The sequence below is a fragment of the Ambystoma mexicanum genome, chromosome 6q (genome assembly GCF_040938575.1).
Source record: "Ambystoma mexicanum isolate Mex_15411 chromosome 6q, UKY_AmexF1_1, whole genome shotgun sequence".
In the NCBI taxonomy this organism is placed as follows: domain Eukaryota; kingdom Metazoa; phylum Chordata; class Amphibia; order Caudata; family Ambystomatidae; genus Ambystoma; species Ambystoma mexicanum.
The window spans coordinates 1,630,687,778-1,630,712,757 of record NC_090937.1 but is presented as its reverse complement, the minus strand read 5'-3'; the positions used below and the strand labels follow the sequence as shown (position 1 = coordinate 1,630,712,757).

At 50.0% G+C, this 24,980-nt stretch overlaps 14 non-coding genes across 14 annotated transcripts; all 14 read right to left on the bottom strand.

The window, feature by feature from the left end:
• Positions 1 to 80: 80 nt before the first annotated feature.
• TRNAG-UCC (transfer RNA glycine (anticodon UCC)) lies at positions 81 to 152 on the bottom strand. The gene has a single exon. It is a non-coding gene; the product is annotated as a tRNA-Gly (tRNA).
• Positions 153 to 1,337: 1,185 nt separating this feature from the next.
• Positions 1,338 to 1,409, bottom strand: TRNAG-UCC (transfer RNA glycine (anticodon UCC)). Its single transcript has one exon. It is a non-coding gene; the product is annotated as a tRNA-Gly (tRNA).
• A 1,185-nt stretch (positions 1,410 to 2,594) lies between these two features.
• TRNAG-UCC (transfer RNA glycine (anticodon UCC)) lies at positions 2,595 to 2,666 on the bottom strand. Its single transcript has one exon. It is a non-coding gene; the product is annotated as a tRNA-Gly (tRNA).
• A 1,185-nt stretch (positions 2,667 to 3,851) lies between these two features.
• On the bottom strand, positions 3,852 to 3,923 carry TRNAG-UCC (transfer RNA glycine (anticodon UCC)). The gene has a single exon. It is a non-coding gene; the product is annotated as a tRNA-Gly (tRNA).
• A 1,185-nt stretch (positions 3,924 to 5,108) lies between these two features.
• Positions 5,109 to 5,180, bottom strand: TRNAG-UCC (transfer RNA glycine (anticodon UCC)). The gene has a single exon. It is a non-coding gene; the product is annotated as a tRNA-Gly (tRNA).
• Positions 5,181 to 8,879: 3,699 nt separating this feature from the next.
• Positions 8,880 to 8,951, bottom strand: TRNAG-UCC (transfer RNA glycine (anticodon UCC)). The gene has a single exon. It is a non-coding gene; the product is annotated as a tRNA-Gly (tRNA).
• Positions 8,952 to 10,136: 1,185 nt separating this feature from the next.
• On the bottom strand, positions 10,137 to 10,208 carry TRNAG-UCC (transfer RNA glycine (anticodon UCC)). Its single transcript has one exon. It is a non-coding gene; the product is annotated as a tRNA-Gly (tRNA).
• Positions 10,209 to 11,393: 1,185 nt separating this feature from the next.
• On the bottom strand, positions 11,394 to 11,465 carry TRNAG-UCC (transfer RNA glycine (anticodon UCC)). The gene has a single exon. It is a non-coding gene; the product is annotated as a tRNA-Gly (tRNA).
• A 4,944-nt stretch (positions 11,466 to 16,409) lies between these two features.
• Positions 16,410 to 16,481, bottom strand: TRNAG-UCC (transfer RNA glycine (anticodon UCC)). Its single transcript has one exon. It is a non-coding gene; the product is annotated as a tRNA-Gly (tRNA).
• A 1,185-nt stretch (positions 16,482 to 17,666) lies between these two features.
• Positions 17,667 to 17,738, bottom strand: TRNAG-UCC (transfer RNA glycine (anticodon UCC)). Its single transcript has one exon. It is a non-coding gene; the product is annotated as a tRNA-Gly (tRNA).
• A 1,184-nt stretch (positions 17,739 to 18,922) lies between these two features.
• On the bottom strand, positions 18,923 to 18,994 carry TRNAG-UCC (transfer RNA glycine (anticodon UCC)). The gene has a single exon. It is a non-coding gene; the product is annotated as a tRNA-Gly (tRNA).
• Positions 18,995 to 20,179: 1,185 nt separating this feature from the next.
• On the bottom strand, positions 20,180 to 20,251 carry TRNAG-UCC (transfer RNA glycine (anticodon UCC)). Its single transcript has one exon. It is a non-coding gene; the product is annotated as a tRNA-Gly (tRNA).
• A 2,442-nt stretch (positions 20,252 to 22,693) lies between these two features.
• On the bottom strand, positions 22,694 to 22,765 carry TRNAG-UCC (transfer RNA glycine (anticodon UCC)). Its single transcript has one exon. It is a non-coding gene; the product is annotated as a tRNA-Gly (tRNA).
• A 1,185-nt stretch (positions 22,766 to 23,950) lies between these two features.
• On the bottom strand, positions 23,951 to 24,022 carry TRNAG-UCC (transfer RNA glycine (anticodon UCC)). The gene has a single exon. It is a non-coding gene; the product is annotated as a tRNA-Gly (tRNA).
• Positions 24,023 to 24,980: the final 958 nt, after the last annotated feature.

The following is a 24,980-nucleotide window of genomic DNA, read 5'->3' as shown; positions in this document are numbered from 1 at the left end:
CACGAAAAGTGTGTCAGCTTTGCTTTCAGCATGAGTCTGATTTCCAAAAAATGCATTTTGAACAATTTAAAGATTTGATCTGCGTTGGCCGGGAATCGAACCCGGGTCAACTGCTTGGAAGGCAGCTATGCTCACCACTATACCACCAACGCCTGCCTGTCTGGGCTATCTGATGGAGCGGCCTTTAGAAATAAGAATAAGTCATTGGCTGGGAATGAAAAAAGCTTGCGTTTGACGCAGAAGCAGTTCGCATCATGAGGTCTTGCCGGTCAGCCCAACATTTCCCCGGGACCCCTTAAAAAAGGAGCTTGGTTTTAAGTTTGGTTTGATTGAACAGTGCATTTTGTTGGCTGGGCTGGGACCCTCTCCTATTTAGCGCAAGAGTGGAACGAGGCAGCAAGTTCAAGGAATGACATTGCATCCAGGCACTTACAGCTCTTTGTGCCCTAATGCCATGACACAAAAACATAATTTGAAAAAAGTTAGCAGAGGATGGTTTCGATCCATCGACCTCTGGGTTATGGGCCCAGCACGCTTCCGCTGCGCCACTCTGCTGGTTGGAGAACAAAAGCTTTTCTGGGCTTTTACAGCCTACAAACCGACAACCCTAGACCCATTTTCGAGTGAAGCGGGCAGTAGGCCTTACAAAGCCAAACAACCTGCAACCACGCACTCCCATCCCATGGCCTTTTGCAGACAGGCCTCATTTCTCTAGCTCACACCCTAACTGCCAACACCCCTTCCCCTTCTCTCTCTGTCTCTCTCTGTCTGTCTCTCTCTCTCATTCTCTCTCTCTCGCAAATAGATACTTTACTTCCCAGGTGCAACAAAACAAGCCTTCTCGAGCTGGCAGATATGGGAAGGAAGGAAGGAAGGGCCAGTTTGGAAACTCAACTCAATTACCATAAATCCCCTGCTAAGGGTTATGGGAGGGAGGAATGAAGGAACTTTGCTTCAGGGAAAGGGCTGCTGCTGCTTCAGCATGTGAGGAGCGCAGCCACACGTTTCACCTTCTTCAGTATGTTGGTTTACAGGATGAGAGAGATCCTGAAACCTCACTCTAATAGGCTGAGGTGCTGTGCTCGGTGGCCTGCTGGGACCAAGGCCCGTCAGGGCAAGGCGAATAGGCCTTTGTCAGGCCTTCGTCAGGGCTTTGTCGGGGAGGGGCCAGGAGCCCTGCTCGCTTCAAACCCCTCACCGATAGACAGTTGCAGAAACTAGGATGCAAGAACCTTTCCTGGATGGGGTTTTGATTTTCACGAAAAGTGTGTCAGCTTTGCTTTCAGCATGAGTCTGATTTCCAAAAAATGCATTTTGAACAATTTAAAGATTTGATCTGCGTTGGCCGGGAATCGAACCCGGGTCAACTGCTTGGAAGGCAGCTATGCTCACCACTATACCACCAACGCCTGCCTGTCTGGGCTATCTGATGGAGCGGCCCTTAGAAATAAGAATAAGTCATTGGCTGGGAATGAAAAAAGCTTGCGTTTGACGCAGAAGCAGTTCGCATCATGAGGTCTTGCCGGTCAGCCCAACATTTCCCCGGGACCCCTTAAAAAAGGAGCTTGGTTTTAAGTTTGGTTTGATTGAACAGTGCATTTTGTTGGCTGGGCTGGGACCCTCTCCTATTTAGCGCAAGAGTGGAACGAGGCAGCAAGTTCAAGGAATGACATTGCATCCAGGCACTTACAGCTCTTTGTGCCCTAATGCCATGACACAAAAACATAATTTGAAAAAAGTTAGCAGAGGATGGTTTCGATCCATCGACCTCTGGGTTATGGGCCCAGCACGCTTCCGCTGCGCCACTCTGCTGGTTGGAGAACAAGAGCTTTTCTGGGCTTTTACAGCCTACAAACCGACAACCCTAGACCCAGTTTCGAGTGAAGCGGGCAGTAGGCCTTACAAAGCCAAACAACCTGCAACCACGCACTCCCATCCCATGGCCTTTTGCAGACAGGCCTCATTTCTCTAGCTCACACCCTAACTGCCAACACCCCTTCCCCTTCTCTCTCTGTCTCTCTCTCTCTGTCTCTCTCTCTCATTCTCTCTCTCTCGCAAATAGATACTTTACTTCCCAGGTGCAACAAAACAAGCCTTCTCGAGCTGGCAGATATGGGAAGGAAGGAAGGAAGGGCCAGTTTGGAAACTCAACTCAATTACCATAAATCCCCTGCTAAGGGTTATGGGAGGGAGGAATGAAGGAACTTTGCTTCAGGGAAAGGGCTGCTGCTGCTTCAGCATGTGAGGAGCGCAGCCACACGTTTCACCTTCTTCAGTATGTTGGTTTACAGGATGAGAGAGATCCTGAAACCTCACTCTAATAGGCTGAGGTGCTGTGCTCGGTGGCCTGCTGGGACCAAGGCCCGTCAGGGCAAGGCGAATAGGCCTTTGTCAGGCCTTCGTCAGGGCTTTGTCGGGGAGGGGCCAGGAGCCCTGCTCGCTTCAATCCCCTCACCGATAGACAGTTGCAGAAACTAGGATGCAAGAACCTTTCCTGGATGGGGTTTTGATTTTCACGAAAAGTGTGTCAGCTTTGCTTTCAGCATGAGTCTGATTTCCAAAAAATGCATTTTGAACAATTTAAAGATTTGATCTGCGTTGGCCGGGAATCGAACCCGGGTCAACTGCTTGGAAGGCAGCTATGCTCACCACTATACCACCAACGCCTGCCTGTCTGGGCTATCTGATGGAGCGGCCTTTAGAAATAAGAATAAGTCATTGGCTGGGAATGAAAAAAGCTTGCGTTTGACGCAGAAGCAGTTCGCATCATGAGGTCTTGCCGGTCAGCCCAACATTTCCCCGGGACCCCTTAAAAAAGGAGCTTGGTTTTAAGTTTGGTTTGATTGAACAGTGCATTTTGTTGGCTGGGCTGGGACCCTCTCCTATTTAGCGCAAGAGTGGAACGAGGCAGCAAGTTCAAGGAATGACATTGCATCCAGGCACTTACAGCTCTTTGTGCCCTAATGCCATGACACAAAAACATAATTTGAAAAAAGTTAGCAGAGGATGGTTTCGATCCATCGACCTCTGGGTTATGGGCCCAGCACGCTTCCGCTGCGCCACTCTGCTGGTTGGAGAACAAAAGCTTTTCTGGGCTTTTACAGCCTACAAACCGACAACCCTAGACCCATTTTCGAGTGAAGCGGGCAGTAGGCCTTACAAAGCCAAACAACCTGCAACCACGCACTCCCATCCCATGGCCTTTTGCAGACAGGCCTCATTTCTCTAGCTCACACCCTAACTGCCAACACCCCTTCCCCTTCTCTCTCTGTCTCTCTCTGTCTGTCTCTCTCTCTCATTCTCTCTCTCTCGCAAATAGATACTTTACTTCCCAGGTGCAACAAAACAAGCCTTCTCGAGCTGGCAGATATGGGAAGGAAGGAAGGAAGGGCCAGTTTGGAAACTCAACTCAATTACCATAAATCCCCTGCTAAGGGTTATGGGAGGGAGGAATGAAGGAACTTTGCTTCAGGGAAAGGGCTGCTGCTGCTTCAGCATGTGAGGAGCGCAGCCACACGTTTCACCTTCTTCAGTATGTTGGTTTACAGGATGAGAGAGATCCTGAAACCTCACTCTAATAGGCTGAGGTGCTGTGCTCGGTGGCCTGCTGGGACCAAGGCCCGTCAGGGCAAGGCGAATAGGCCTTTGTCAGGCCTTCGTCAGGGCTTTGTCGGGGAGGGGCCAGGAGCCCTGCTCGCTTCAAACCCCTCACCGATAGACAGTTGCAGAAACTAGGATGCAAGAACCTTTCCTGGATGGGGTTTTGATTTTCACGAAAAGTGTGTCAGCTTTGCTTTCAGCATGAGTCTGATTTCCAAAAAATGCATTTTGAACAATTTAAAGATTTGATCTGCGTTGGCCGGGAATCGAACCCGGGTCAACTGCTTGGAAGGCAGCTATGCTCACCACTATACCACCAACGCCTGCCTGTCTGGGCTATCTGATGGAGCGGCCCTTAGAAATAAGAATAAGTCATTGGCTGGGAATGAAAAAAGCTTGCGTTTGACGCAGAAGCAGTTCGCATCATGAGGTCTTGCCGGTCAGCCCAACATTTCCCCGGGACCCCTTAAAAAAGGAGCTTGGTTTTAAGTTTGGTTTGATTGAACAGTGCATTTTGTTGGCTGGGCTGGGACCCTCTCCTATTTAGCGCAAGAGTGGAACGAGGCAGCAAGTTCAAGGAATGACATTGCATCCAGGCACTTACAGCTCTTTGTGCCCTAATGCCATGACACAAAAACATAATTTGAAAAAAGTTAGCAGAGGATGGTTTCGATCCATCGACCTCTGGGTTATGGGCCCAGCACGCTTCCGCTGCGCCACTCTGCTGGTTGGAGAACAAGAGCTTTTCTGGGCTTTTACAGCCTACAAACCGACAACCCTAGACCCAGTTTCGAGTGAAGCGGGCAGTAGGCCTTACAAAGCCAAACAACCTGCAACCACGCACTCCCATCCCATGGCCTTTTGCAGACAGGCCTCATTTCTCTAGCTCACACCCTAACTGCCAACACCCCTTCCCCTTCTCTCTCTGTCTCTCTCTCTCTGTCTCTCTCTCTCATTCTCTCTCTCTCGCAAATAGATACTTTACTTCCCAGGTGCAACAAAACAAGCCTTCTCGAGCTGGCAGATATGGGAAGGAAGGAAGGAAGGGCCAGTTTGGAAACTCAACTCAATTACCATAAATCCCCTGCTAAGGGTTATGGGAGGGAGGAATGAAGGAACTTTGCTTCAGGGAAAGGGCTGCTGCTGCTTCAGCATGTGAGGAGCGCAGCCACACGTTTCACCTTCTTCAGTATGTTGGTTTACAGGATGAGAGAGATCCTGAAACCTCACTCTAATAGGCTGAGGTGCTGTGCTCGGTGGCCTGCTGGGACCAAGGCCCGTCAGGGCAAGGCGAATAGGCCTTTGTCAGGCCTTCGTCAGGGCTTTGTCGGGGAGGGGCCAGGAGCCCTGCTCGCTTCAATCCCCTCACCGATAGACAGTTGCAGAAACTAGGATGCAAGAACCTTTCCTGGATGGGGTTTTGATTTTCACGAAAAGTGTGTCAGCTTTGCTTTCAGCATGAGTCTGATTTCCAAAAAATGCATTTTGAACAATTTAAAGATTTGATCTGCGTTGGCCGGGAATCGAACCCGGGTCAACTGCTTGGAAGGCAGCTATGCTCACCACTATACCACCAACGCCTGCCTGTCTGGGCTATCTGATGGAGCGGCCTTTAGAAATAAGAATAAGTCATTGGCTGGGAATGAAAAAAGCTTGCGTTTGACGCAGAAGCAGTTCGCATCATGAGGTCTTGCCGGTCAGCCCAACATTTCCCCGGGACCCCTTAAAAAAGGAGCTTGGTTTTAAGTTTGGTTTGATTGAACAGTGCATTTTGTTGGCTGGGCTGGGACCCTCTCCTATTTAGCGCAAGAGTGGAACGAGGCAGCAAGTTCAAGGAATGACATTGCATCCAGGCACTTACAGCTCTTTGTGCCCTAATGCCATGACACAAAAACATAATTTGAAAAAGGTTAGCAGAGGATGGTTTCGATCCATCGACCTCTGGGTTATGGGCCCAGCACGCTTCCGCTGCGCCACTCTGCTGGTTGGAGAACAAAAGCTTTTCTGGGCTTTTACAGCCTACAAACCGACAACCCTAGACCCATTTTCGAGTGAAGCGGGCAGTAGGCCTTACAAAACCAAACAACCTGCAACCACGCACTCCCATCCCATGGCCTTTTGCAGACAGGCCTCATTTCTCTAGCTCACACCCTAACTGCCAACACCCCTTCCCCTTCTCTCTCTGTCTCTCTCTCTCTGTCTCTCTCTCTCATTCTCTCTCTCTCGCAAATAGATACTTTACTTCCCAGGTGCAACAAAACAAGCCTTCTCGAGCTGGCAGATATGGGAAGGAAGGAAGGAAGGGCCAGTTTGGAAACTCAACTCAATTACCATAAATCCCCTGCTAAGGGTTATGGGAGGGAGGAATGAAGGAACTTTGCTTCAGGGAAAGGGCTGCTGCTGCTTCAGCATGTGAGGAGCGCAGCCACACGTTTCACCTTCTTCAGTATGTTGGTTTACAGGATGAGAGAGATCCTGAAACCTCACTCTAATAGGCTGAGGTGCTGTGCTCGGTGGCCTGCTGGGACCAAGGCCCGTCAGGGCAAGGCGAATAGGCCTTTGTCAGGCCTTCGTCAGGGCTTTGTCGGGGAGGGGCCAGGAGCCCTGCTCGCTTCAATCCCCTCACCGATAGACAGTTGCAGAAACTAGGATGCAAGAACCTTTCCTGGATGGGGTTTTGATTTTCACGAAAAGTGTGTCAGCTTTGCTTTCAGCATGAGTCTGATTTCCAAAAAATGCATTTTGAACAATTTAAAGATTTGATCTGCGTTGGCCGGGAGTCGAACCCAGGTCAACTGCTTGGAAGGCAGCTATGCTCACCACTATACCACCAACGCCTGCCTGTCTGGGCTATCTGATGGAGCGGCCTTTAGAAATAAGAATAAGTCATTGGCTGGGAATGAAAAAAGCTTGCGTTTGACGCAGAAGCAGTTCGCATCATGAGGTCTTGCCGGTCAGCCCAACATTTCCCCGGGACCCCTTAAAAAAGGAGCTTGGTTTTAAGTTTGGTTTGATTGAACAGTGCATTTTGTTGGCTGGGCTGGGACCCTCTCCTATTTAGCGCAAGAGTGGAACGAGGCAGCAAGTTCAAGGAATGACATTGCATCCAGGCACTTACAGCTCTTTGTGCCCTAATGCCATGACACAAAAACATAATTTGAAAAAGGTTAGCAGAGGATGGTTTCGATCCATCGACCTCTGGGTTATGGGCCCAGCACGCTTCCGCTGCGCCACTCTGCTGGTTGGAGAACAAAAGCTTTTCTGGGCTTTTACAGCCTACAAACCGACAACCCTAGACCCATTTTCGAGTGAAGCGGGCAGTAGGCCTTACAAAACCAAACAACCTGCAACCACGCACTCCCATCCCATGGCCTTTTGCAGACAGGCCTCATTTCTCTAGCTCACACCCTAACTGCCAACACCCCTTCCCCTTCTCTCTCTGTCTCTCTCTCTCTGTCTCTCTCTCTCATTCTCTCTCTCTCGCAAATAGATACTTTACTTCCCAGGTGCAACAAAACAAGCCTTCTCGAGCTGGCAGATATGGGAAGGAAGGAAGGAAGGGCCAGTTTGGAAACTCAACTCAATTACCATAAATCCCCTGCTAAGGGTTATGGGAGGGAGGAATGAAGGAACTTTGCTTCAGGGAAAGGGCTGCTGCTGCTTCAGCATGTGAGGAGCGCAGCCACACGTTTCACCTTCTTCAGTATGTTGGTTTACAGGATGAGAGAGATCCTGAAACCTCACTCTAATAGGCTGAGGTGCTGTGCTCGGTGGCCTGCTGGGACCAAGGCCCGTCAGGGCAAGGCGAATAGGCCTTTGTCAGGCCTTCGTCAGGGCTTTGTCGGGGAGGGGCCAGGAGCCCTGCTCGCTTCAATCCCCTCACCGATAGACAGTTGCAGAAACTAGGATGCAAGAACCTTTCCTGGATGGGGTTTTGATTTTCACGAAAAGTGTGTCAGCTTTGCTTTCAGCATGAGTCTGATTTCCAAAAAATGCATTTTGAACAATTTAAAGATTTGATCTGCGTTGGCCGGGAGTCGAACCCAGGTCAACTGCTTGGAAGGCAGCTATGCTCACCACTATACCACCAACGCCTGCCTGTCTGGGCTATCTGATGGAGTGGCCCTTAGAAATAAGAATAAGTCATTGGCTGGGAATGAAAAAAGCTTGCGTTTGACGCAGAAGCAGTTCGCATCATGAGGTCTTGCCGGTCAGCCCAACATTTCCCCGGGACCCCTTAAAAAAGGAGCTTGGTTTTAAGTTTGGTTTGATTGAACAGTACATTTTGTTGGCTGGGCTGGGACCCTCTCCTATTTAGCGCAAGAGTGGAACGAGGCAGCAAGTTCAAGGAATGACATTGCATCCAGGCACTTACAGCTCTTTGTGCCCTAATGCCATGACACAAAAACATAATTTGAAAAAAGTTAGCAGAGGATGGTTTCGATCCATCGACCTCTGGGTTATGGGCCCAGCACGCTTCCGCTGCGCCACTCTGCTGGTTGGAGAACAAGAGCTTTTCTGGGCTTTTACAGCCTACAAACCGACAACCCTAGACCCAGTTTCGAGTGAAGCGGGCAGTAGGCCTTACAAAGCCAAACAACCTGCAACCACGCACTCCCATCCCATGGCCTTTTGCAGACAGGCCTCATTTCTCTAGCTCACACCCTAACTGCCAACACCCCTTCCCCTTCTCTCTCTGTCTCTCTCTCTCTGTCTCTCTCTCTCATTCTCTCTCTCTCGCAAATAGATACTTTACTTCCCAGGTGCAACAAAACAAGCCTTCTCGAGCTGGCAGATATGGGAAGGAAGGAAGGAAGGGCCAGTTTGGAAACTCAACTCAATTACCATAAATCCCCTGCTAAGGGTTATGGGAGGGAGGAATGAAGGAACTTTGCTTCAGGGAAAGGGCTGCTGCTGCTTCAGCATGTGAGGAGCGCAGCCACACGTTTCACCTTCTTCAGTATGTTGGTTTACAGGATGAGAGAGATCCTGAAACCTCACTCTAATAGGCTGAGGTGCTGTGCTCGGTGGCCTGCTGGGACCAAGGCCCGTCAGGGCAAGGCGAATAGGCCTTTGTCAGGCCTTCGTCAGGGCTTTGTCGGGGAGGGGCCAGGAGCCCTGCTCGCTTCAATCCCCTCACCGATAGACAGTTGCAGAAACTAGGATGCAAGAACCTTTCCTGGATGGGGTTTTGATTTTCACGAAAAGTGTGTCAGCTTTGCTTTCAGCATGAGTCTGATTTCCAAAAAATGCATTTTGAACAATTTAAAGATTTGATCTGCGTTGGCCGGGAATCGAACCCGGGTCAACTGCTTGGAAGGCAGCTATGCTCACCACTATACCACCAACGCCTGCCTGTCTGGGCTATCTGATGGAGCGGCCTTTAGAAATAAGAATAAGTCATTGGCTGGGAATGAAAAAAGCTTGCGTTTGACGCAGAAGCAGTTCGCATCATGAGGTCTTGCCGGTCAGCCCAACATTTCCCCGGGACCCCTTAAAAAAGGAGCTTGGTTTTAAGTTTGGTTTGATTGAACAGTGCATTTTGTTGGCTGGGCTGGGACCCTCTCCTATTTAGCGCAAGAGTGGAACGAGGCAGCAAGTTCAAGGAATGACATTGCATCCAGGCACTTACAGCTCTTTGTGCCCTAATGCCATGACACAAAAACATAATTTGAAAAAAGTTAGCAGAGGATGGTTTCGATCCATCGACCTCTAGGTTATGGGCCCAGCACGCTTCCGCTGCGCCACTCTGCTGGTTGGAGAACAAAAGCTTTTCTGGGCTTTTACAGCCTACAAACCGACAACCCTAGACCCATTTTCGAGTGAAGCGGGCAGTAGGCCTTACAAAGCCAAACAACCTGCAACCACGCACTCCCATCCCATGGCCTTTTGCAGACAGGCCTCATTTCTCTAGCTCACACCCTAACTGCCAACACCCCTTCCCCTTCTCTCTCTGTCTCTCTCTGTCTGTCTCTCTCTCTCATTCTCTCTCTCTCGCAAATAGATACTTTACTTCCCAGGTGCAACAAAACAAGCCTTCTCGAGCTGGCAGATATGGGAAGGAAGGAAGGAAGGGCCAGTTTGGAAACTCAACTCAATTACCATAAATCCCCTGCTAAGGGTTATGGGAGGGAGGAATGAAGGAACTTTGCTTCAGGGAAAGGGCTGCTGCTGCTTCAGCATGTGAGGAGCGCAGCCACACGTTTCACCTTCTTCAGTATGTTGGTTTACAGGATGAGAGAGATCCTGAAACCTCACTCTAATAGGCTGAGGTGCTGTGCTCGGTGGCCTGCTGGGACCAAGGCCCGTCAGGGCAAGGCGAATAGGCCTTTGTCAGGCCTTCGTCAGGGCTTTGTCGGGGAGGGGCCAGGAGCCCTGCTCGCTTCAAACCCCTCACCGATAGACAGTTGCAGAAACTAGGATGCAAGAACCTTTCCTGGATGGGGTTTTGATTTTCACGAAAAGTGTGTCAGCTTTGCTTTCAGCATGAGTCTGATTTCCAAAAAATGCATTTTGAACAATTTAAAGATTTGATCTGCGTTGGCCGGGAATCGAACCCGGGTCAACTGCTTGGAAGGCAGCTATGCTCACCACTATACCACCAACGCCTGCCTGTCTGGGCTATCTGATGGAGCGGCCCTTAGAAATAAGAATAAGTCATTGGCTGGGAATGAAAAAAGCTTGCGTTTGACGCAGAAGCAGTTCGCATCATGAGGTCTTGCCGGTCAGCCCAACATTTCCCCGGGACCCCTTAAAAAAGGAGCTTGGTTTTAAGTTTGGTTTGATTGAACAGTGCATTTTGTTGGCTGGGCTGGGACCCTCTCCTATTTAGCGCAAGAGTGGAACGAGGCAGCAAGTTCAAGGAATGACATTGCATCCAGGCACTTACAGCTCTTTGTGCCCTAATGCCATGACACAAAAACATAATTTGAAAAAAGTTAGCAGAGGATGGTTTCGATCCATCGACCTCTGGGTTATGGGCCCAGCACGCTTCCGCTGCGCCACTCTGCTGGTTGGAGAACAAGAGCTTTTCTGGGCTTTTACAGCCTACAAACCGACAACCCTAGACCCAGTTTCGAGTGAAGCGGGCAGTAGGCCTTACAAAGCCAAACAACCTGCAACCACGCACTCCCATCCCATGGCCTTTTGCAGACAGGCCTCATTTCTCTAGCTCACACCCTAACTGCCAACACCCCTTCCCCTTCTCTCTCTGTCTCTCTCTCTCTGTCTCTCTCTCTCATTCTCTCTCTCTCGCAAATAGATACTTTACTTCCCAGGTGCAACAAAACAAGCCTTCTCGAGCTGGCAGATATGGGAAGGAAGGAAGGAAGGGCCAGTTTGGAAACTCAACTCAATTACCATAAATCCCCTGCTAAGGGTTATGGGAGGGAGGAATGAAGGAACTTTGCTTCAGGGAAAGGGCTGCTGCTGCTTCAGCATGTGAGGAGCGCAGCCACACGTTTCACCTTCTTCAGTATGTTGGTTTACAGGATGAGAGAGATCCTGAAACCTCACTCTAATAGGCTGAGGTGCTGTGCTCGGTGGCCTGCTGGGACCAAGGCCCGTCAGGGCAAGGCGAATAGGCCTTTGTCAGGCCTTCGTCAGGGCTTTGTCGGGGAGGGGCCAGGAGCCCTGCTCGCTTCAATCCCCTCACCGATAGACAGTTGCAGAAACTAGGATGCAAGAACCTTTCCTGGATGGGGTTTTGATTTTCACGAAAAGTGTGTCAGCTTTGCTTTCAGCATGAGTCTGATTTCCAAAAAATGCATTTTGAACAATTTAAAGATTTGATCTGCGTTGGCCGGGAATCGAACCCGGGTCAACTGCTTGGAAGGCAGCTATGCTCACCACTATACCACCAACGCCTGCCTGTCTGGGCTATCTAATGGAGCGGCCTTTAGAAATAAGAATAAGTCATTGGCTGGGAATGAAAAAAGCTTGCGTTTGACGCAGAAGCAGTTCGCATCATGAGGTCTTGCCGGTCAGCCCAACATTTCCCCGGGACCCCTTAAAAAAGGAGCTTGGTTTTAAGTTTGGTTTGATTGAACAGTGCATTTTGTTGGCTGGGCTGGGACCCTCTCCTATTTAGCGCAAGAGTGGAACGAGGCAGCAAGTTCAAGGAATGACATTGCATCCAGGCACTTACAGCTCTTTGTGCCCTAATGCCATGACACAAAAACATAATTTGAAAAAGGTTAGCAGAGGATGGTTTCGATCCATCGACCTCTGGGTTATGGGCCCAGCACGCTTCCGCTGCGCCACTCTGCTGGTTGGAGAACAAAAGCTTTTCTGGGCTTTTACAGCCTACAAACCGACAACCCTAGACCCATTTTCGAGTGAAGCGGGCAGTAGGCCTTACAAAACCAAACAACCTGCAACCACGCACTCCCATCCCATGGCCTTTTGCAGACAGGCCTCATTTCTCTAGCTCACACCCTAACTGCCAACACCCCTTCCCCTTCTCTCTCTGTCTCTCTCTCTCTGTCTCTCTCTCTCATTCTCTCTCTCTCGCAAATAGATACTTTACTTCCCAGGTGCAACAAAACAAGCCTTCTCGAGCTGGCAGATATGGGAAGGAAGGAAGGAAGGGCCAGTTTGGAAACTCAACTCAATTACCATAAATCCCCTGCTAAGGGTTATGGGAGGGAGGAATGAAGGAACTTTGCTTCAGGGAAAGGGCTGCTGCTGCTTCAGCATGTGAGGAGCGCAGCCACACGTTTCACCTTCTTCAGTATGTTGGTTTACAGGATGAGAGAGATCCTGAAACCTCACTCTAATAGGCTGAGGTGCTGTGCTCGGTGGCCTGCTGGGACCAAGGCCCGTCAGGGCAAGGCGAATAGGCCTTTGTCAGGCCTTTGTCGGGGAGGGGCCAGGAGCCCTGCTCGCTTCAATCCCCTCACCGATAGACAGTTGCAGAAACTAGGATGCAAGAACCTTTCCTGGATGGGGTTTTGATTTTCACGAAAAGTGTGTCAGCTTTGCTTTCAGCATGAGTCTGATTTCCAAAAAATGCATTTTGAACCATTTAAAGATTTGATCTGCGTTGGCCAGGAATCGAACCCGGGTCAACTGCTTGGAAGGCAGCTATGCTCACCACTATACCACCAACGCCTGCCTGTCTGGGCTTTCTGATGGAGCGGCCCTTAGAAATAAGAATAAGTCATTGGCTGGGAATGAAAAAAGCTTGCGTTTGACGCAGAAGCAGTTCGCATCATGAGGTCTTGCCGGTCAGCCCAACATTTCCCCGGGACCCCTTAAAAAAGGAGCTTGGTTTTAAGTTTGGTTTGATTGAACAGTACATTTTGTTGGCTGGGCTGGGACCCTCTCCTATTTAGCGCAAGAGTGGAACGAGGCAGCAAGTTCAAGGAATGACATTGCATCCAGGCACTTACAGCTCTTTGTGCCCTAATGCCATGACACAAAAACATAATTTGAAAAAAGTTAGCAGAGGATGGTTCGATCCATCGACCTCTGGGTTATGGGCCCAGCACGCTTCCGCTGCGCCACTCTGCTGGTTGGAGAACAAGAGCTTTTCTGGGCTTTTACAGCCTACAAACCGACAACCCTAGACCCAGTTTCGAGTGAAGCGGGCAGTAGGCCTTACAAAGCCAAACAACCTGCAACCACGCACTCCCATCCCATGGCCTTTTGCAGACAGGCCTCATTTCTCTAGCTCACACCCTAACTGCCAACACCCCTTCCCCTTCTCTCTCTGTCTCTCTCTCTCTGTCTCTCTCTCTCATTCTCTCTCTCTCGCAAATAGATACTTTACTTCCCAGGTGCAACAAAACAAGCCTTCTCGAGCTGGCAGATATGGGAAGGAAGGAAGGAAGGGCCAGTTTGGAAACTCAACTCAATTACCATAAATCCCCTGCTAAGGGTTATGGGAGGGAGGAATGAAGGAACTTTGCTTCAGGGAAAGGGCTGCTGCTGCTTCAGCATGTGAGGAGCGCAGCCACACGTTTCACCTTCTTCAGTATGTTGGTTTACAGGATGAGAGAGATCCTGAAACCTCACTCTAATAGGCTGAGGTGCTGTGCTCGGTGGCCTGCTGGGACCAAGGCCCGTCAGGGCAAGGCGAATAGGCCTTTGTCAGGCCTTCGTCAGGGCTTTGTCGGGGAGGGGCCAGGAGCCCTGCTCGCTTCAATCCCCTCACCGATAGACAGTTGCAGAAACTAGGATGCAAGAACCTTTCCTGGATGGGGTTTTGATTTTCACGAAAAGTGTGTCAGCTTTGCTTTCAGCATGAGTCTGATTTCCAAAAAATGCATTTTGAACAATTTAAAGATTTGATCTGCGTTGGCCAGGAATCGAACCCGGGTCAACTGCTTGGAAGGCAGCTATGCTCACCACTATACCACCAACGCCTGCCTGTCTGGGCTTTCTGATGGAGCGGCCCTTAGAAATAAGAATAAGTCATTGGCTGGGAATGAAAAAAGCTTGCGTTTGACGCAGAAGCAGTTCGCATCATGAGGTCTTGCCGGTCAGCCCAACATTTCCCCGGGACCCCTTAAAAAAGGAGCTTGGTTTTAAGTTTGGTTTGATTGAACAGTACATTTTGTTGGCTGGGCTGGGACCCTCTCCTATTTAGCGCAAGAGTGGAACGAGGCAGCAAGTTCAAGGAATGACATTGCATCCAGGCACTTACAGCTCTTTGTGCCCTAATGCCATGACACAAAAACATAATTTGAAAAAAGTTAGCAGAGGATGGTTTCGATCCATCGACCTCTGGGTTATGGGCCCAGCACGCTTCCGCTGCGCCACTCTGCTGGTTGGAGAACAAGAGCTTTTCTGGGCTTTTACAGCCTACAAACCGACAACCCTAGACCCAGTTTCGAGTGAAGCGGGCAGTAGGCCTTACAAAGCCAAACAACCTGCAACCACGCACTCCCATCCCATGGCCTTTTGCAGACAGGCCTCATTTCTCTAGCTCACACCCTAACTGCCAACACCCCTTCCCCTTCTCTCTCTGTCTCTCTCTCTCTGTCTCTCTCTCTCATTCTCTCTCTCTCGCAAATAGATACTTTACTTCCCAGGTGCAACAAAACAAGCCTTCTCGAGCTGGCAGATATGGGAAGGAAGGAAGGAAGGGCCAGTTTGGAAACTCAACTCAATTACCATAAATCCCCTGCTAAGGGTTATGGGAGGGAGGAATGAAGGAACTTTGCTTCAGGGAAAGGGCTGCTGCTGCTTCAGCATGTGAGGAGCGCAGCCACACGTTTCACCTTCTTCAGTATGTTGGTTTACAGGATGAGAGAGATCCTGAAACCTCACTCTAATAGGCTGAGGTGCTGTGCTCGCTGGCCTGCTGGGACCAAGGCCCGTCAGGGCAAGGCGAATAGGCCTTTGTCAGGCCTTCGTCAGGGCTTTGTCGGGGAGGGGCCAGGAGCCCTGCTCGCTTCAATCCCCTCACCGATAGACAGTTGCAGAAACTAGGATGCAAGAACCTTTCCTGGATGGGGTTTTGATTTTCACGAAAAGTGTGTCAGCTTTGCTTTCAGCATGAGTCTGATTTCCAAAAAATGCATTTTGAACAATTTAAAGATTTGATCTGCGTTGGCCGGGAGTCGAACCCAGGTCAACTGCTTGGAAGGCAGCTATGCTCACCACTATACCACCAACGCCTGCCTGTCTGGGCTATCTGATGGAGTGGCCCTTAGAAATAAGAATAAGTCATTGGCTGGGAATGAAAAAAGCTTGCGTTTGACGCAGAAGCAGTTCGCATCATGAGGTCTTGCCGGTCAGCCCAACATTTCCCCGGGACCCCTTAAAAAAGGAGCTTGGTTTTAAGTTTGGTTTGATTGAACAGTACATTTTGTTGGCTGGGCTGGGACCCTCTCCTATTTAGCGCAAGAGTGGAACGAGGCAGCAAGTTCAAGGAATGACATTGCATCCAGGCACTTACAGCTCTTTGTGCCCTAATGCCATGACACAAAAACATAATTTGAAAAAAGTTAGCAGAGGATGGTTTCGATCCATCGACCTCTGGGTTATGGGCCCAGCACGCTTCCGCTGCGCCACTCTGCTGGTTGGAGAACAAGAGCTTTTCTGGGCTTTTACAGCCTACAAACCGACAACCCTAGACCCAGTTTCGAGTGAAGCGGGCAGTAGGCCTTACAAAGCCAAACAACCTGCAACCACGCACTCCCATCCCATGGCCTTTTGCAGACAGGCCTCATTTCTCTAGCTCACACCCTAACTGCCAACACCCCTTCCCCTTCTCTCTCTGTCTCTCTCTCTCTGTCTCTCTCTCTCATTCTCTCTCTCTCGCAAATAGATACTTTACTTCCCAGGTGCAACAAAACAAGCCTTCTCGAGCTGGCAGATATGGGAAGGAAGGAAGGAAGGGCCAGTTTGGAAACTCAACTCAATTACCATAAATCCCCTGCTAAGGGTTATGGGAGGGAGGAATGAAGGAACTTTGCTTCAGGGAAAGGGCTGCTGCTGCTTCAGCATGTGAGGAGCGCAGCCACACGTTTCACCTTCTTCAGTATGTTGGTTTACAGGATGAGAGAGATCCTGAAACCTCACTCTAATAGGCTGAGGTGCTGTGCTCGGTGGCCTGCTGGGACCAAGGCCCGTCAGGGCAAGGCGAATAGGCCTTTGTCAGGCCTTCGTCAGGGCTTTGTCGGGGAGGGGCCAGGAGCCCTGCTCGCTTCAATCCCCTCACCGATAGACAGTTGCAGAAACTAGGATGCAAGAACCTTTCCTGGATGGGGTTTTGATTTTCACGAAAAGTGTGTCAGCTTTGCTTTCAGCATGAGTCTGATTTCCAAAAAATGCATTTTGAACAATTTAAAGATTTGATCTGCGTTGGCCGGGAATCGAACCCGGGTCAACTGCTTGGAAGGCAGCTATGCTCACCACTATACCACCAACGCCTGCCTGTCTGGGCTATCTGATGGAGCGGCCCTTAGAAATAAGAATAAGTCATTGGCTGGGAATGAAAAAAGCTTGCGTTTGACGCAGAAGCAGTTCGCATCATGAGGTCTTGCCGGTCAGCCCAACATTTCCCCGGGACCCCTTAAAAAAGGAGCTTGGTTTTAAGTTTGGTTTGATTGAACAGTACATTTTGTTGGCTGGGCTGGGACCCTCTCCTATTTAGCGCAAGAGTGGAACGAGGCAGCAAGTTCAAGGAATGACATTGCATCCAGGCACTTACAGCTCTTTGTGCCCTAATGCCATGACACAAAAACATAATTTGAAAAAAGTTAGCAGAGGATGGTTTCGATCCATCGACCTCTGGGTTATGGGCCCAGCACGCTTCCGCTGCGCCACTCTGCTGGTTGGAGAACAAGAGCTTTTCTGGGCTTTTACAGCCTACAAACCGACAACCCTAGACCCAGTTTCGAGTGAAGCGGGCAGTAGGCCTTACAAAGCCAAACAACCTGCAACCACGCACTCCCATCCCATGGCCTTTTGCAGACAGGCCTCATTTCTCTAGCTCACACCCTAACTGCCAACACCCCTTCCCCTTCTCTCTCTGTCTCTCTCTCTCTGTCTCTCTCTCTCATTCTCTCTCTCTCGCAAATAGATACTTTACTTCCCAGGTGCAACAAAACAAGCCTTCTCGAGCTGGCAGATATGGGAAGGAAGGAAGGAAGGGCCAGTTTGGAAACTCAACTCAATTACCATAAATCCCCTGCTAAGGGTTATGGGAGGGAGGAATGAAGGAACTTTGCTTCAGGGAAAGGGCTGCTGCTGCTTCAGCATGTGAGGAGCGCAGCCACACGTTTCACCTTCTTCAGTATGTTGGTTTACAGGATGAGAGAGATCCTGAAACCTCACTCTAATAGGCTGAGGTGCTGTGCTCGGTGGCCTGCTGGGACCAAGGCCCGTCAGGGCAAGGCGAATAGGCCTTTGTCAGGCCTTCGTCAGGGCTTTGTCGGGGAGGGGCCAGGAGCCCTGCTCGCTTCAATCCCCTCACCGATAGACAGTTGCAGAAACTAGGATGCAAGAACCTTTCCTGGATGGGGTTTTGATTTTCACGAAAAGTGTGTCAGCTTTGCTTTCAGCATGAGTCTGATTTCCAAAAAATGCATTTTGAACAATTTAAAGATTTGATCTGCGTTGGCCGGGAATCGAACCCGGGTCAACTGCTTGGAAGGCAGCTATGCTCACCACTATACCACCAACGCCTGCCTGTCTGGGCTATCTGATGGAGCGGCCCTTAGAAATAAGAATAAGTCATTGGCTGGGAATGAAAAAAGCTTGCGTTTGACGCAGAAGCAGTTCGCATCATGAGGTCTTGCCGGTCAGCCCAACATTTCCCCGGGACCCCTTAAAAAAGGAGCTTGGTTTTAAGTTTGGTTTGATTGAACAGTGCATTTTGTTGGCTGGGCTGGGACCCTCTCCTATTTAGCGCAAGAGTGGAACGAGGCAGCAAGTTCAAGGAATGACATTGCATCCAGGCACTTACAGCTCTTTGTGCCCTAATGCCATGACACAAAAACATAATTTGAAAAAAGTTAGCAGAGGATGGTTTCGATCCATCGACCTCTGGGTTATGGGCCCAGCACGCTTCCGCTGCGCCACTCTGCTGGTTGGAGAACAAAAGCTTTTCTGGGCTTTTACAGCCTACAAACCGACAACCCTAGACCCATTTTCGAGTGAAGCGGGCAGTAGGCCTTACAAAGCCAAACAACCTGCAACCACGCACTCCCATCCCATGGCCTTTTGCAGACAGGCCTCATTTCTCTAGCTCACACCCTAACTGCCAACACCCCTTCCCCTTCTCTCTCTGTCTCTCTCTGTCTGTCTCTCTCTCTCATTCTCTCTCTCTCGCAAATAGATACTTTACTTCCCAGGTGCAACAAAACAAGCCTTCTCGAGCTGGCAGATATGGGAAGGAAGGAAGGAAGGGCCAGTTTGGAAACTCAACTCAATTACCATAAATCCCCTGCTAAGGGTTATGGGAGGGAGGAATGAAGGAACTTTGCTTCAGGGAAAGGGCTGCTGCTGCTTCAGCATGTGAGGAGCCAGCCACACGTTTCACCTTCTTCAGTATGTTGGTTTACAGGATGAGAGAGATCCTGAAACCTCACTCTAATAGGCTGAGGTGCTGTGCTCGGTGGCCTGCTGGGACCAAGGCCCGTCAGGGCAAGGCGAATAGGCCTTTGTCAGGCCTTCGTCAGGGCTTTGTCGGGGAGGGGCCAGGAGCCCTGCTCGCTTCAAACCCCTCACCGATAGACAGTTGCAGAAACTAGGATGCAAGAACCTTTCCTGGATGGGGTTTTGATTTTCACGAAAAGTGTGTCAGCTTTGCTTTCAGCATGAGTCTGATTTCCAAAAAATGCATTTTGAACAATTTAAAGATTTGATCTGCGTTGGCCGGGAATCGAACCCGGGTCAACTGCTTGGAAGGCAGCTATGCTCACCACTATACCACCAACGCCTGCCTGTCTGGGCTATCTGATGGAGCGGCCCTTAGAAATAAGAATAAGTCATTGGCTGGGAATGAAAAAAGCTTGCGTTTGACGCAGAAGCAGTTCGCATCATGAGGTCTTGCCGGTCAGCCCAACATTTCCCCGGGACCCCTTAAAAAAGGAGCTTGGTTTTAAGTTTGGTTTGATTGAACAGTGCATTTTGTTGGCTGGGCTGGGACCCTCTCCTATTTAGCGCAAGAGTGGAACGAGGCAGCAAGTTCAAGGAATGACATTGCATCCAGGCACTTACAGCTCTTTGTGCCCTAATGCCATGACACAAAAACATAATTTGAAAAAAGTTAGCAGAGGATGGTTTCGATCCATCGACCTCTGGGTTATGGGCCCAGCACGCTTCCGCTGCGCCACTCTGCTGGTTGGAGAACAAGAGCTTTTCTGGGCTTTTACAGCCTACAAACCGACAACCCTAGACCCAGTTTCGAGTGAAGCGGGCAGTAGGCCTTACAAAGCCAAACAACCTGCAACCACGCACTCCCATCCCATGGCCTTTTGCAGACAGGCCTCATTTCTCTAGCTCACACCCTAACTGCCAACACCCCTTCCCCTTCTCTCTCTGTCTCTCTCTCTCTGTCTCTCTCTCTCATTCTCTCTCTCTCGCAAATAGATACTTTACTTCCCAGGTGCAACAAAACAAGCCTTCTCGAGCTGGCAGATATGGGAAGGAAGGAAGGAAGGGCCAGTTTGGAAACTCAACTCAATTACCATAAATCCCCTGCTAAGGGTTATGGGAGGGAGGAATGAAGGAACTTTGCTTCAGGGAAAGGGCTGCTGCTGCTTCAGCATGTGAGGAGCGCAGCCACACGTTTCACCTTCTTCAGTATGTTGGTTTACAGGATGAGAGAGATCCTGAAACCTCACTCTAATAGGCTGAGGTGCTGTGCTCGGTGGCCTGCTGGGACCAAGGCCCGTCAGGGCAAGGCGAATAGGCCTTTGTCAGGCCTTCGTCAGGGCTTTGTCGGGGAGGGGCCAGGAGCCCTGCTCGCTTCAATCCCCTCACCGATAGACAGTTGCAGAAACTAGGATGCAAGAACCTTTCCTGGATGGGGTTTTGATTTTCACGAAAAGTGTGTCAGCTTTGCTTTCAGCATGAGTCTGATTTCCAAAAAATGCATTTTGAACAATTTAAAGATTTGATCTGCGTTGGCCGGGAATCGAACCCGGGTCAACTGCTTGGAAGGCAGCTATGCTCACCACTATACCACCAACGCCTGCCTGTCTGGGCTATCTGATGGAGCGGCCTTTAGAAATAAGAATAAGTCATTGGCTGGGAATGAAAAAAGCTTGCGTTTGACGCAGAAGCAGTTCGCATCATGAGGTCTTGCCGGTCAGCCCAACATTTCCCCGGGACCCCTTAAAAAAGGAGCTTGGTTTTAAGTTTGGTTTGATTGAACAGTGCATTTTGTTGGCTGGGCTGGGACCCTCTCCTATTTAGCGCAAGAGTGGAACGAGGCAGCAAGTTCAAGGAATGACATTGCATCCAGGCACTTACAGCTCTTTGTGCCCTAATGCCATGACACAAAAACATAATTTGAAAAAAGTTAGCAGAGGATGGTTTCGATCCATCGACCTCTGGGTTATGGGCCCAGCACGCTTCCGCTGCGCCACTCTGCTGGTTGGAGAACAAGAGCTTTTCTGGGCTTTTACAGCCTACAAACCGACAACCCTAGACCCAGTTTCGAGTGAAGCGGGCAGTAGGCCTTACAAAGCCAAACAACCTGCAACCACGCACTCCCATCCCATGGCCTTTTGCAGACAGGCCTCATTTCTCTAGCTCACACCCTAACTGCCAACACCCCTTCCCCTTCTCTCTCTGTCTCTCTCTCTCTGTCTCTCTCTCTCATTCTCTCTCTCTCGCAAATAGATACTTTACTTCCCAGGTGCAACAAAACAAGCCTTCTCGAGCTGGCAGATATGGGAAGGAAGGAAGGAAGGGCCAGTTTGGAAACTCAACTCAATTACCATAAATCCCCTGCTAAGGGTTATGGGAGGGAGGAATGAAGGAACTTTGCTTCAGGGAAAGGGCTGCTGCTGCTTCAGCATGTGAGGAGCGCAGCCACACGTTTCACCTTCTTCAGTATGTTGGTTTACAGGATGAGAGAGATCCTGAAACCTCACTCTAATAGGCTGAGGTGCTGTGCTCGGTGGCCTGCTGGGACCAAGGCCCGTCAGGGCAAGGCGAATAGGCCTTTGTCAGGCCTTCGTCAGGGCTTTGTCGGGGAGGGGCCAGGAGCCCTGCTCGCTTCAATCCCCTCACCGATAGACAGTTGCAGAAACTAGGATGCAAGAACCTTTCCTGGATGGGGTTTTGATTTTCACGAAAAGTGTGTCAGCTTTGCTTTCAGCATGAGTCTGATTTCCAAAAAATGCATTTTGAACAATTTAAAGATTTGATCTGCGTTGCCCGGGAGTCGAACCCAGGTCAACTGCTTGGAAGGCAGCTATGCTCACCACTATACCACCAACGCCTGCCTGTCTGGGCTATCTGATGGAGTGGCCCTTAGAAATAAGAATAAGTCATTGGCTGGGAATGAAAAAAGCTTGCGTTTGACGCAGAAGCAGTTCGCATCATGAGGTCTTGCCGGTCAGCCCAACATTTCCCCGGGACCCCTTAAAAAAGGAGCTTGGTTTTAAGTTTGGTTTGATTGAACAGTACATTTTGTTGGCTGGGCTGGGACCCTCTCCTATTTAGCGCAAGAGTGGAACGAGGCAGCAAGTTCAAGGAATGACATTGCATCCAGGCACTTACAGCTCTTTGTGCCCTAATGCCATGACACAAAAACATAATTTGAAAAAAGTTAGCAGAGGATGGTTTCGATCCATCGACCTCTGGGTTATGGGCCCAGCACGCTTCCGCTGCGCCACTCTGCTGGTTGGAGAACAAGAGCTTTTCTGGGCTTTTACAGCCTACAAACCGACAACCCTAGACCCAGTTTCGAGTGAAGCGGGCAGTAGGCCTTACAAAGCCAAACAACCTGCAACCACGCACTCCCATCCCATGGCCTTTTGCAGACAGGCCTCATTTCTCTAGCTCACACCCTAACTGCCAACACCCCTTCCCCTTCTCTCTCTGTCTCTCTCTCTCTGTCTCTCTCTCTCATTCTCTCTCTCTCGCAAATAGATACTTTACTTCCCAGGTGCAACAAAACAAGCCTTCTCGAGCTGGCAGATATGGGAAGGAAGGAAGGAAGGGCCAGTTTGGAAACTCAACTCAATTACCATAAATCCCCTGCTAAGGGTTATGGGAGGGAGGAATGAAGGAACTTTGCTTCAGGGAAAGGGCTGCTGCTGCTTCAGCATGTGAGGAGCGCAGCCACACGTTTCACCTTCTTCAGTATGTTGGTTTACAGGATGAGAGAGATCCTGAAACCTCACTCTAATAGGCTGAGGTGCTGTGCTCGGTGGCCTGCTGGGACCAAGGCCCGTCAGGGCAAGGCGAATAGGCCTTTGTCAGGCCTTCGTCAGGGCTTTGTCGGGGAGGGGCCAGGAGCCCTGCTCGCTTCAATCCCCTCACCGATAGACAGTTGCAGAAACTAGGATGCAAGAACCTTTCCTGGATGGGGTTTTGATTTTCACGAAAAGTGTGTCAGCTTTGCTTTCAGCATGAGTCTGATTTCCAAAAAATGCATTTTGAACAATTTAAAGATTTGATCTGCGTTGGCCGGGAATCGAACCCGGGTCAACTGCTTGGAAGGCAGCTATGCTCACCACTATACCACCAACGCCTGCCTGTCTGGGCTATCTGATGGAGCGGCCCTTAGAAATAAGAATAAGTCATTGGCTGGGAATGAAAAAAGCTTGCGTTTGACGCAGAAGCAGTTCGCATCATGAGGTCTTGCCGGTCAGCCCAACATTTCCCCGGGACCCCTTAAAAAAGGAGCTTGGTTTTAAGTTTGGTTTGATTGAACAGTACATTTTGTTGGCTGGGCTGGGACCCTCTCCTATTTAGCGCAAGAGTGGAACGAGGCAGCAAGTTCAAGGAATGACATTGCATCCAGGCACTTACAGCTCTTTGTGCCCTAATGCCATGACACAAAAACATAATTTGAAAAAAGTTAGCAGAGGATGGTTTCGATCCATCGACCTCTGGGTTATGGGCCCAGCACGCTTCCGCTGCGCCACTCTGCTGGTTGGAGAACAAGAGCTTTTCTGGGCTTTTACAGCCTACAAACCGACAACCCTAGACCCAGTTTCGAGTGAAGCGGGCAGTAGGCCTTACAAAGCCAAACAACCTGCAACCACGCACTCCCATCCCATGGCCTTTTGCAGACAGGCCTCATTTCTCTAGCTCACACCCTAACTGCCAACACCCCTTCCCCTTCTCTCTCTGTCTCTCTCTCTCTGTCTCTCTCTCTCATTCTCTCTCTCTCGCAAATAGATACTTTACTTCCCAGGTGCAACAAAACAAGCCTTCTCGAGCTGGCAGATATGGGAAGGAAGGAAGGAAGGGCCAGTTTGGAAACTCAACTCAATTACCATAAATCCCCTGCTAAGGGTTATGGGAGGGAGGAATGAAGGAACTTTGCTTCAGGGAAAGGGCTGCTGCTGCTTCAGCATGTGAGGAGCGCAGCCACACGTTTCACCTTCTTCAGTATGTTGGTTTACAGGATGAGAGAGATCCTGAAACCTCACTCTAATAGGCTGAGGTGCTGTGCTCGGTGGCCTGCTGGGACCAAGGCCCGTCAGGGCAAGGCGAATAGGCCTTTGTCAGGCCTTCGTCAGGGCTTTGTCGGGGAGGGGCCAGGAGCCCTGCTCGCTTCAATCCCCTCACCGATAGACAGTTGCAGAAACTAGGATGCAAGAACCTTTCCTGGATGGGGTTTTGATTTTCACGAAAAGTGTGTCAGCTTTGCTTTCAGCATGAGTCTGATTTCCAAAAAATGCATTTTGAACAATTTAAAGATTTGATCTGCGTTGGCCGGGAATCGAACCCGGGTCAACTGCTTGGAAGGCAGCTATGCTCACCACTATACCACCAACGCCTGCCTGTCTGGGCTATCTGATGGAGCGGCCTTTAGAAATAAGAATAAGTCATTGGCTGGGAATGAAAAAAGCTTGCGTTTGACGCAGAAGCAGTTCGCATCATGAGGTCTTGCCGGTCAGCCCAACATTTCCCCGGGACCCCTTAAAAAAGGAGCTTGGTTTTAAGTTTGGTTTGATTGAACAGTGCATTTTGTTGGCTGGGCTGGGACCCTCTCCTATTTAGCGCAAGAGTGGAACGAGGCAGCAAGTTCAAGGAATGACATTGCATCCAGGCACTTACAGCTCTTTGTGCCCTAATGCCATGACACAAAAACATAATTTGAAAAAAGTTAGCAGAGGATGGTTTCGATCCATCGACCTCTGGGTTATGGGCCCAGCACGCTTCCGCTGCGCCACTCTGCTGGTTGGAGAACAAAAGCTTTTCTGGGCTTTTACAGCCTACAAACCGACAACCCTAGACCCATTTTCGAGTGAAGCGGGCAGTAGGCCTTACAAAGCCAAACAACCTGCAACCACGCACTCCCATCCCATGGCCTTTTGCAGACAGGCCTCATTTCTCTAGCTCACACCCTAACTGCCAACACCCCTTCCCCTTCTCTCTCTGTCTCTCTCTGTCTGTCTCTCTCTCTCATTCTCTCTCTCTCGCAAATAGATACTTTACTTCCCAGGTGCAACAAAACAAGCCTTCTCGAGCTGGCAGATATGGGAAGGAAGGAAGGAAGGGCCAGTTTGGAAACTCAACTCAATTACCATAAATCCCCTGCTAAGGGTTATGGGAGGGAGGAATGAAGGAACTTTGCTTCAGGGAAAGGGCTGCTGCTGCTTCAGCATTTGAGGAGCGCAGCCACACGTTTCACCTTCTTCAGTATGTTGGTTTACAGGATGAGAGAGATCCTGAAACCTCACTCTAATAGGCTGAGGTGCTGTGCTCGGTGGCCTGCTGGGACCAAGGCCCGT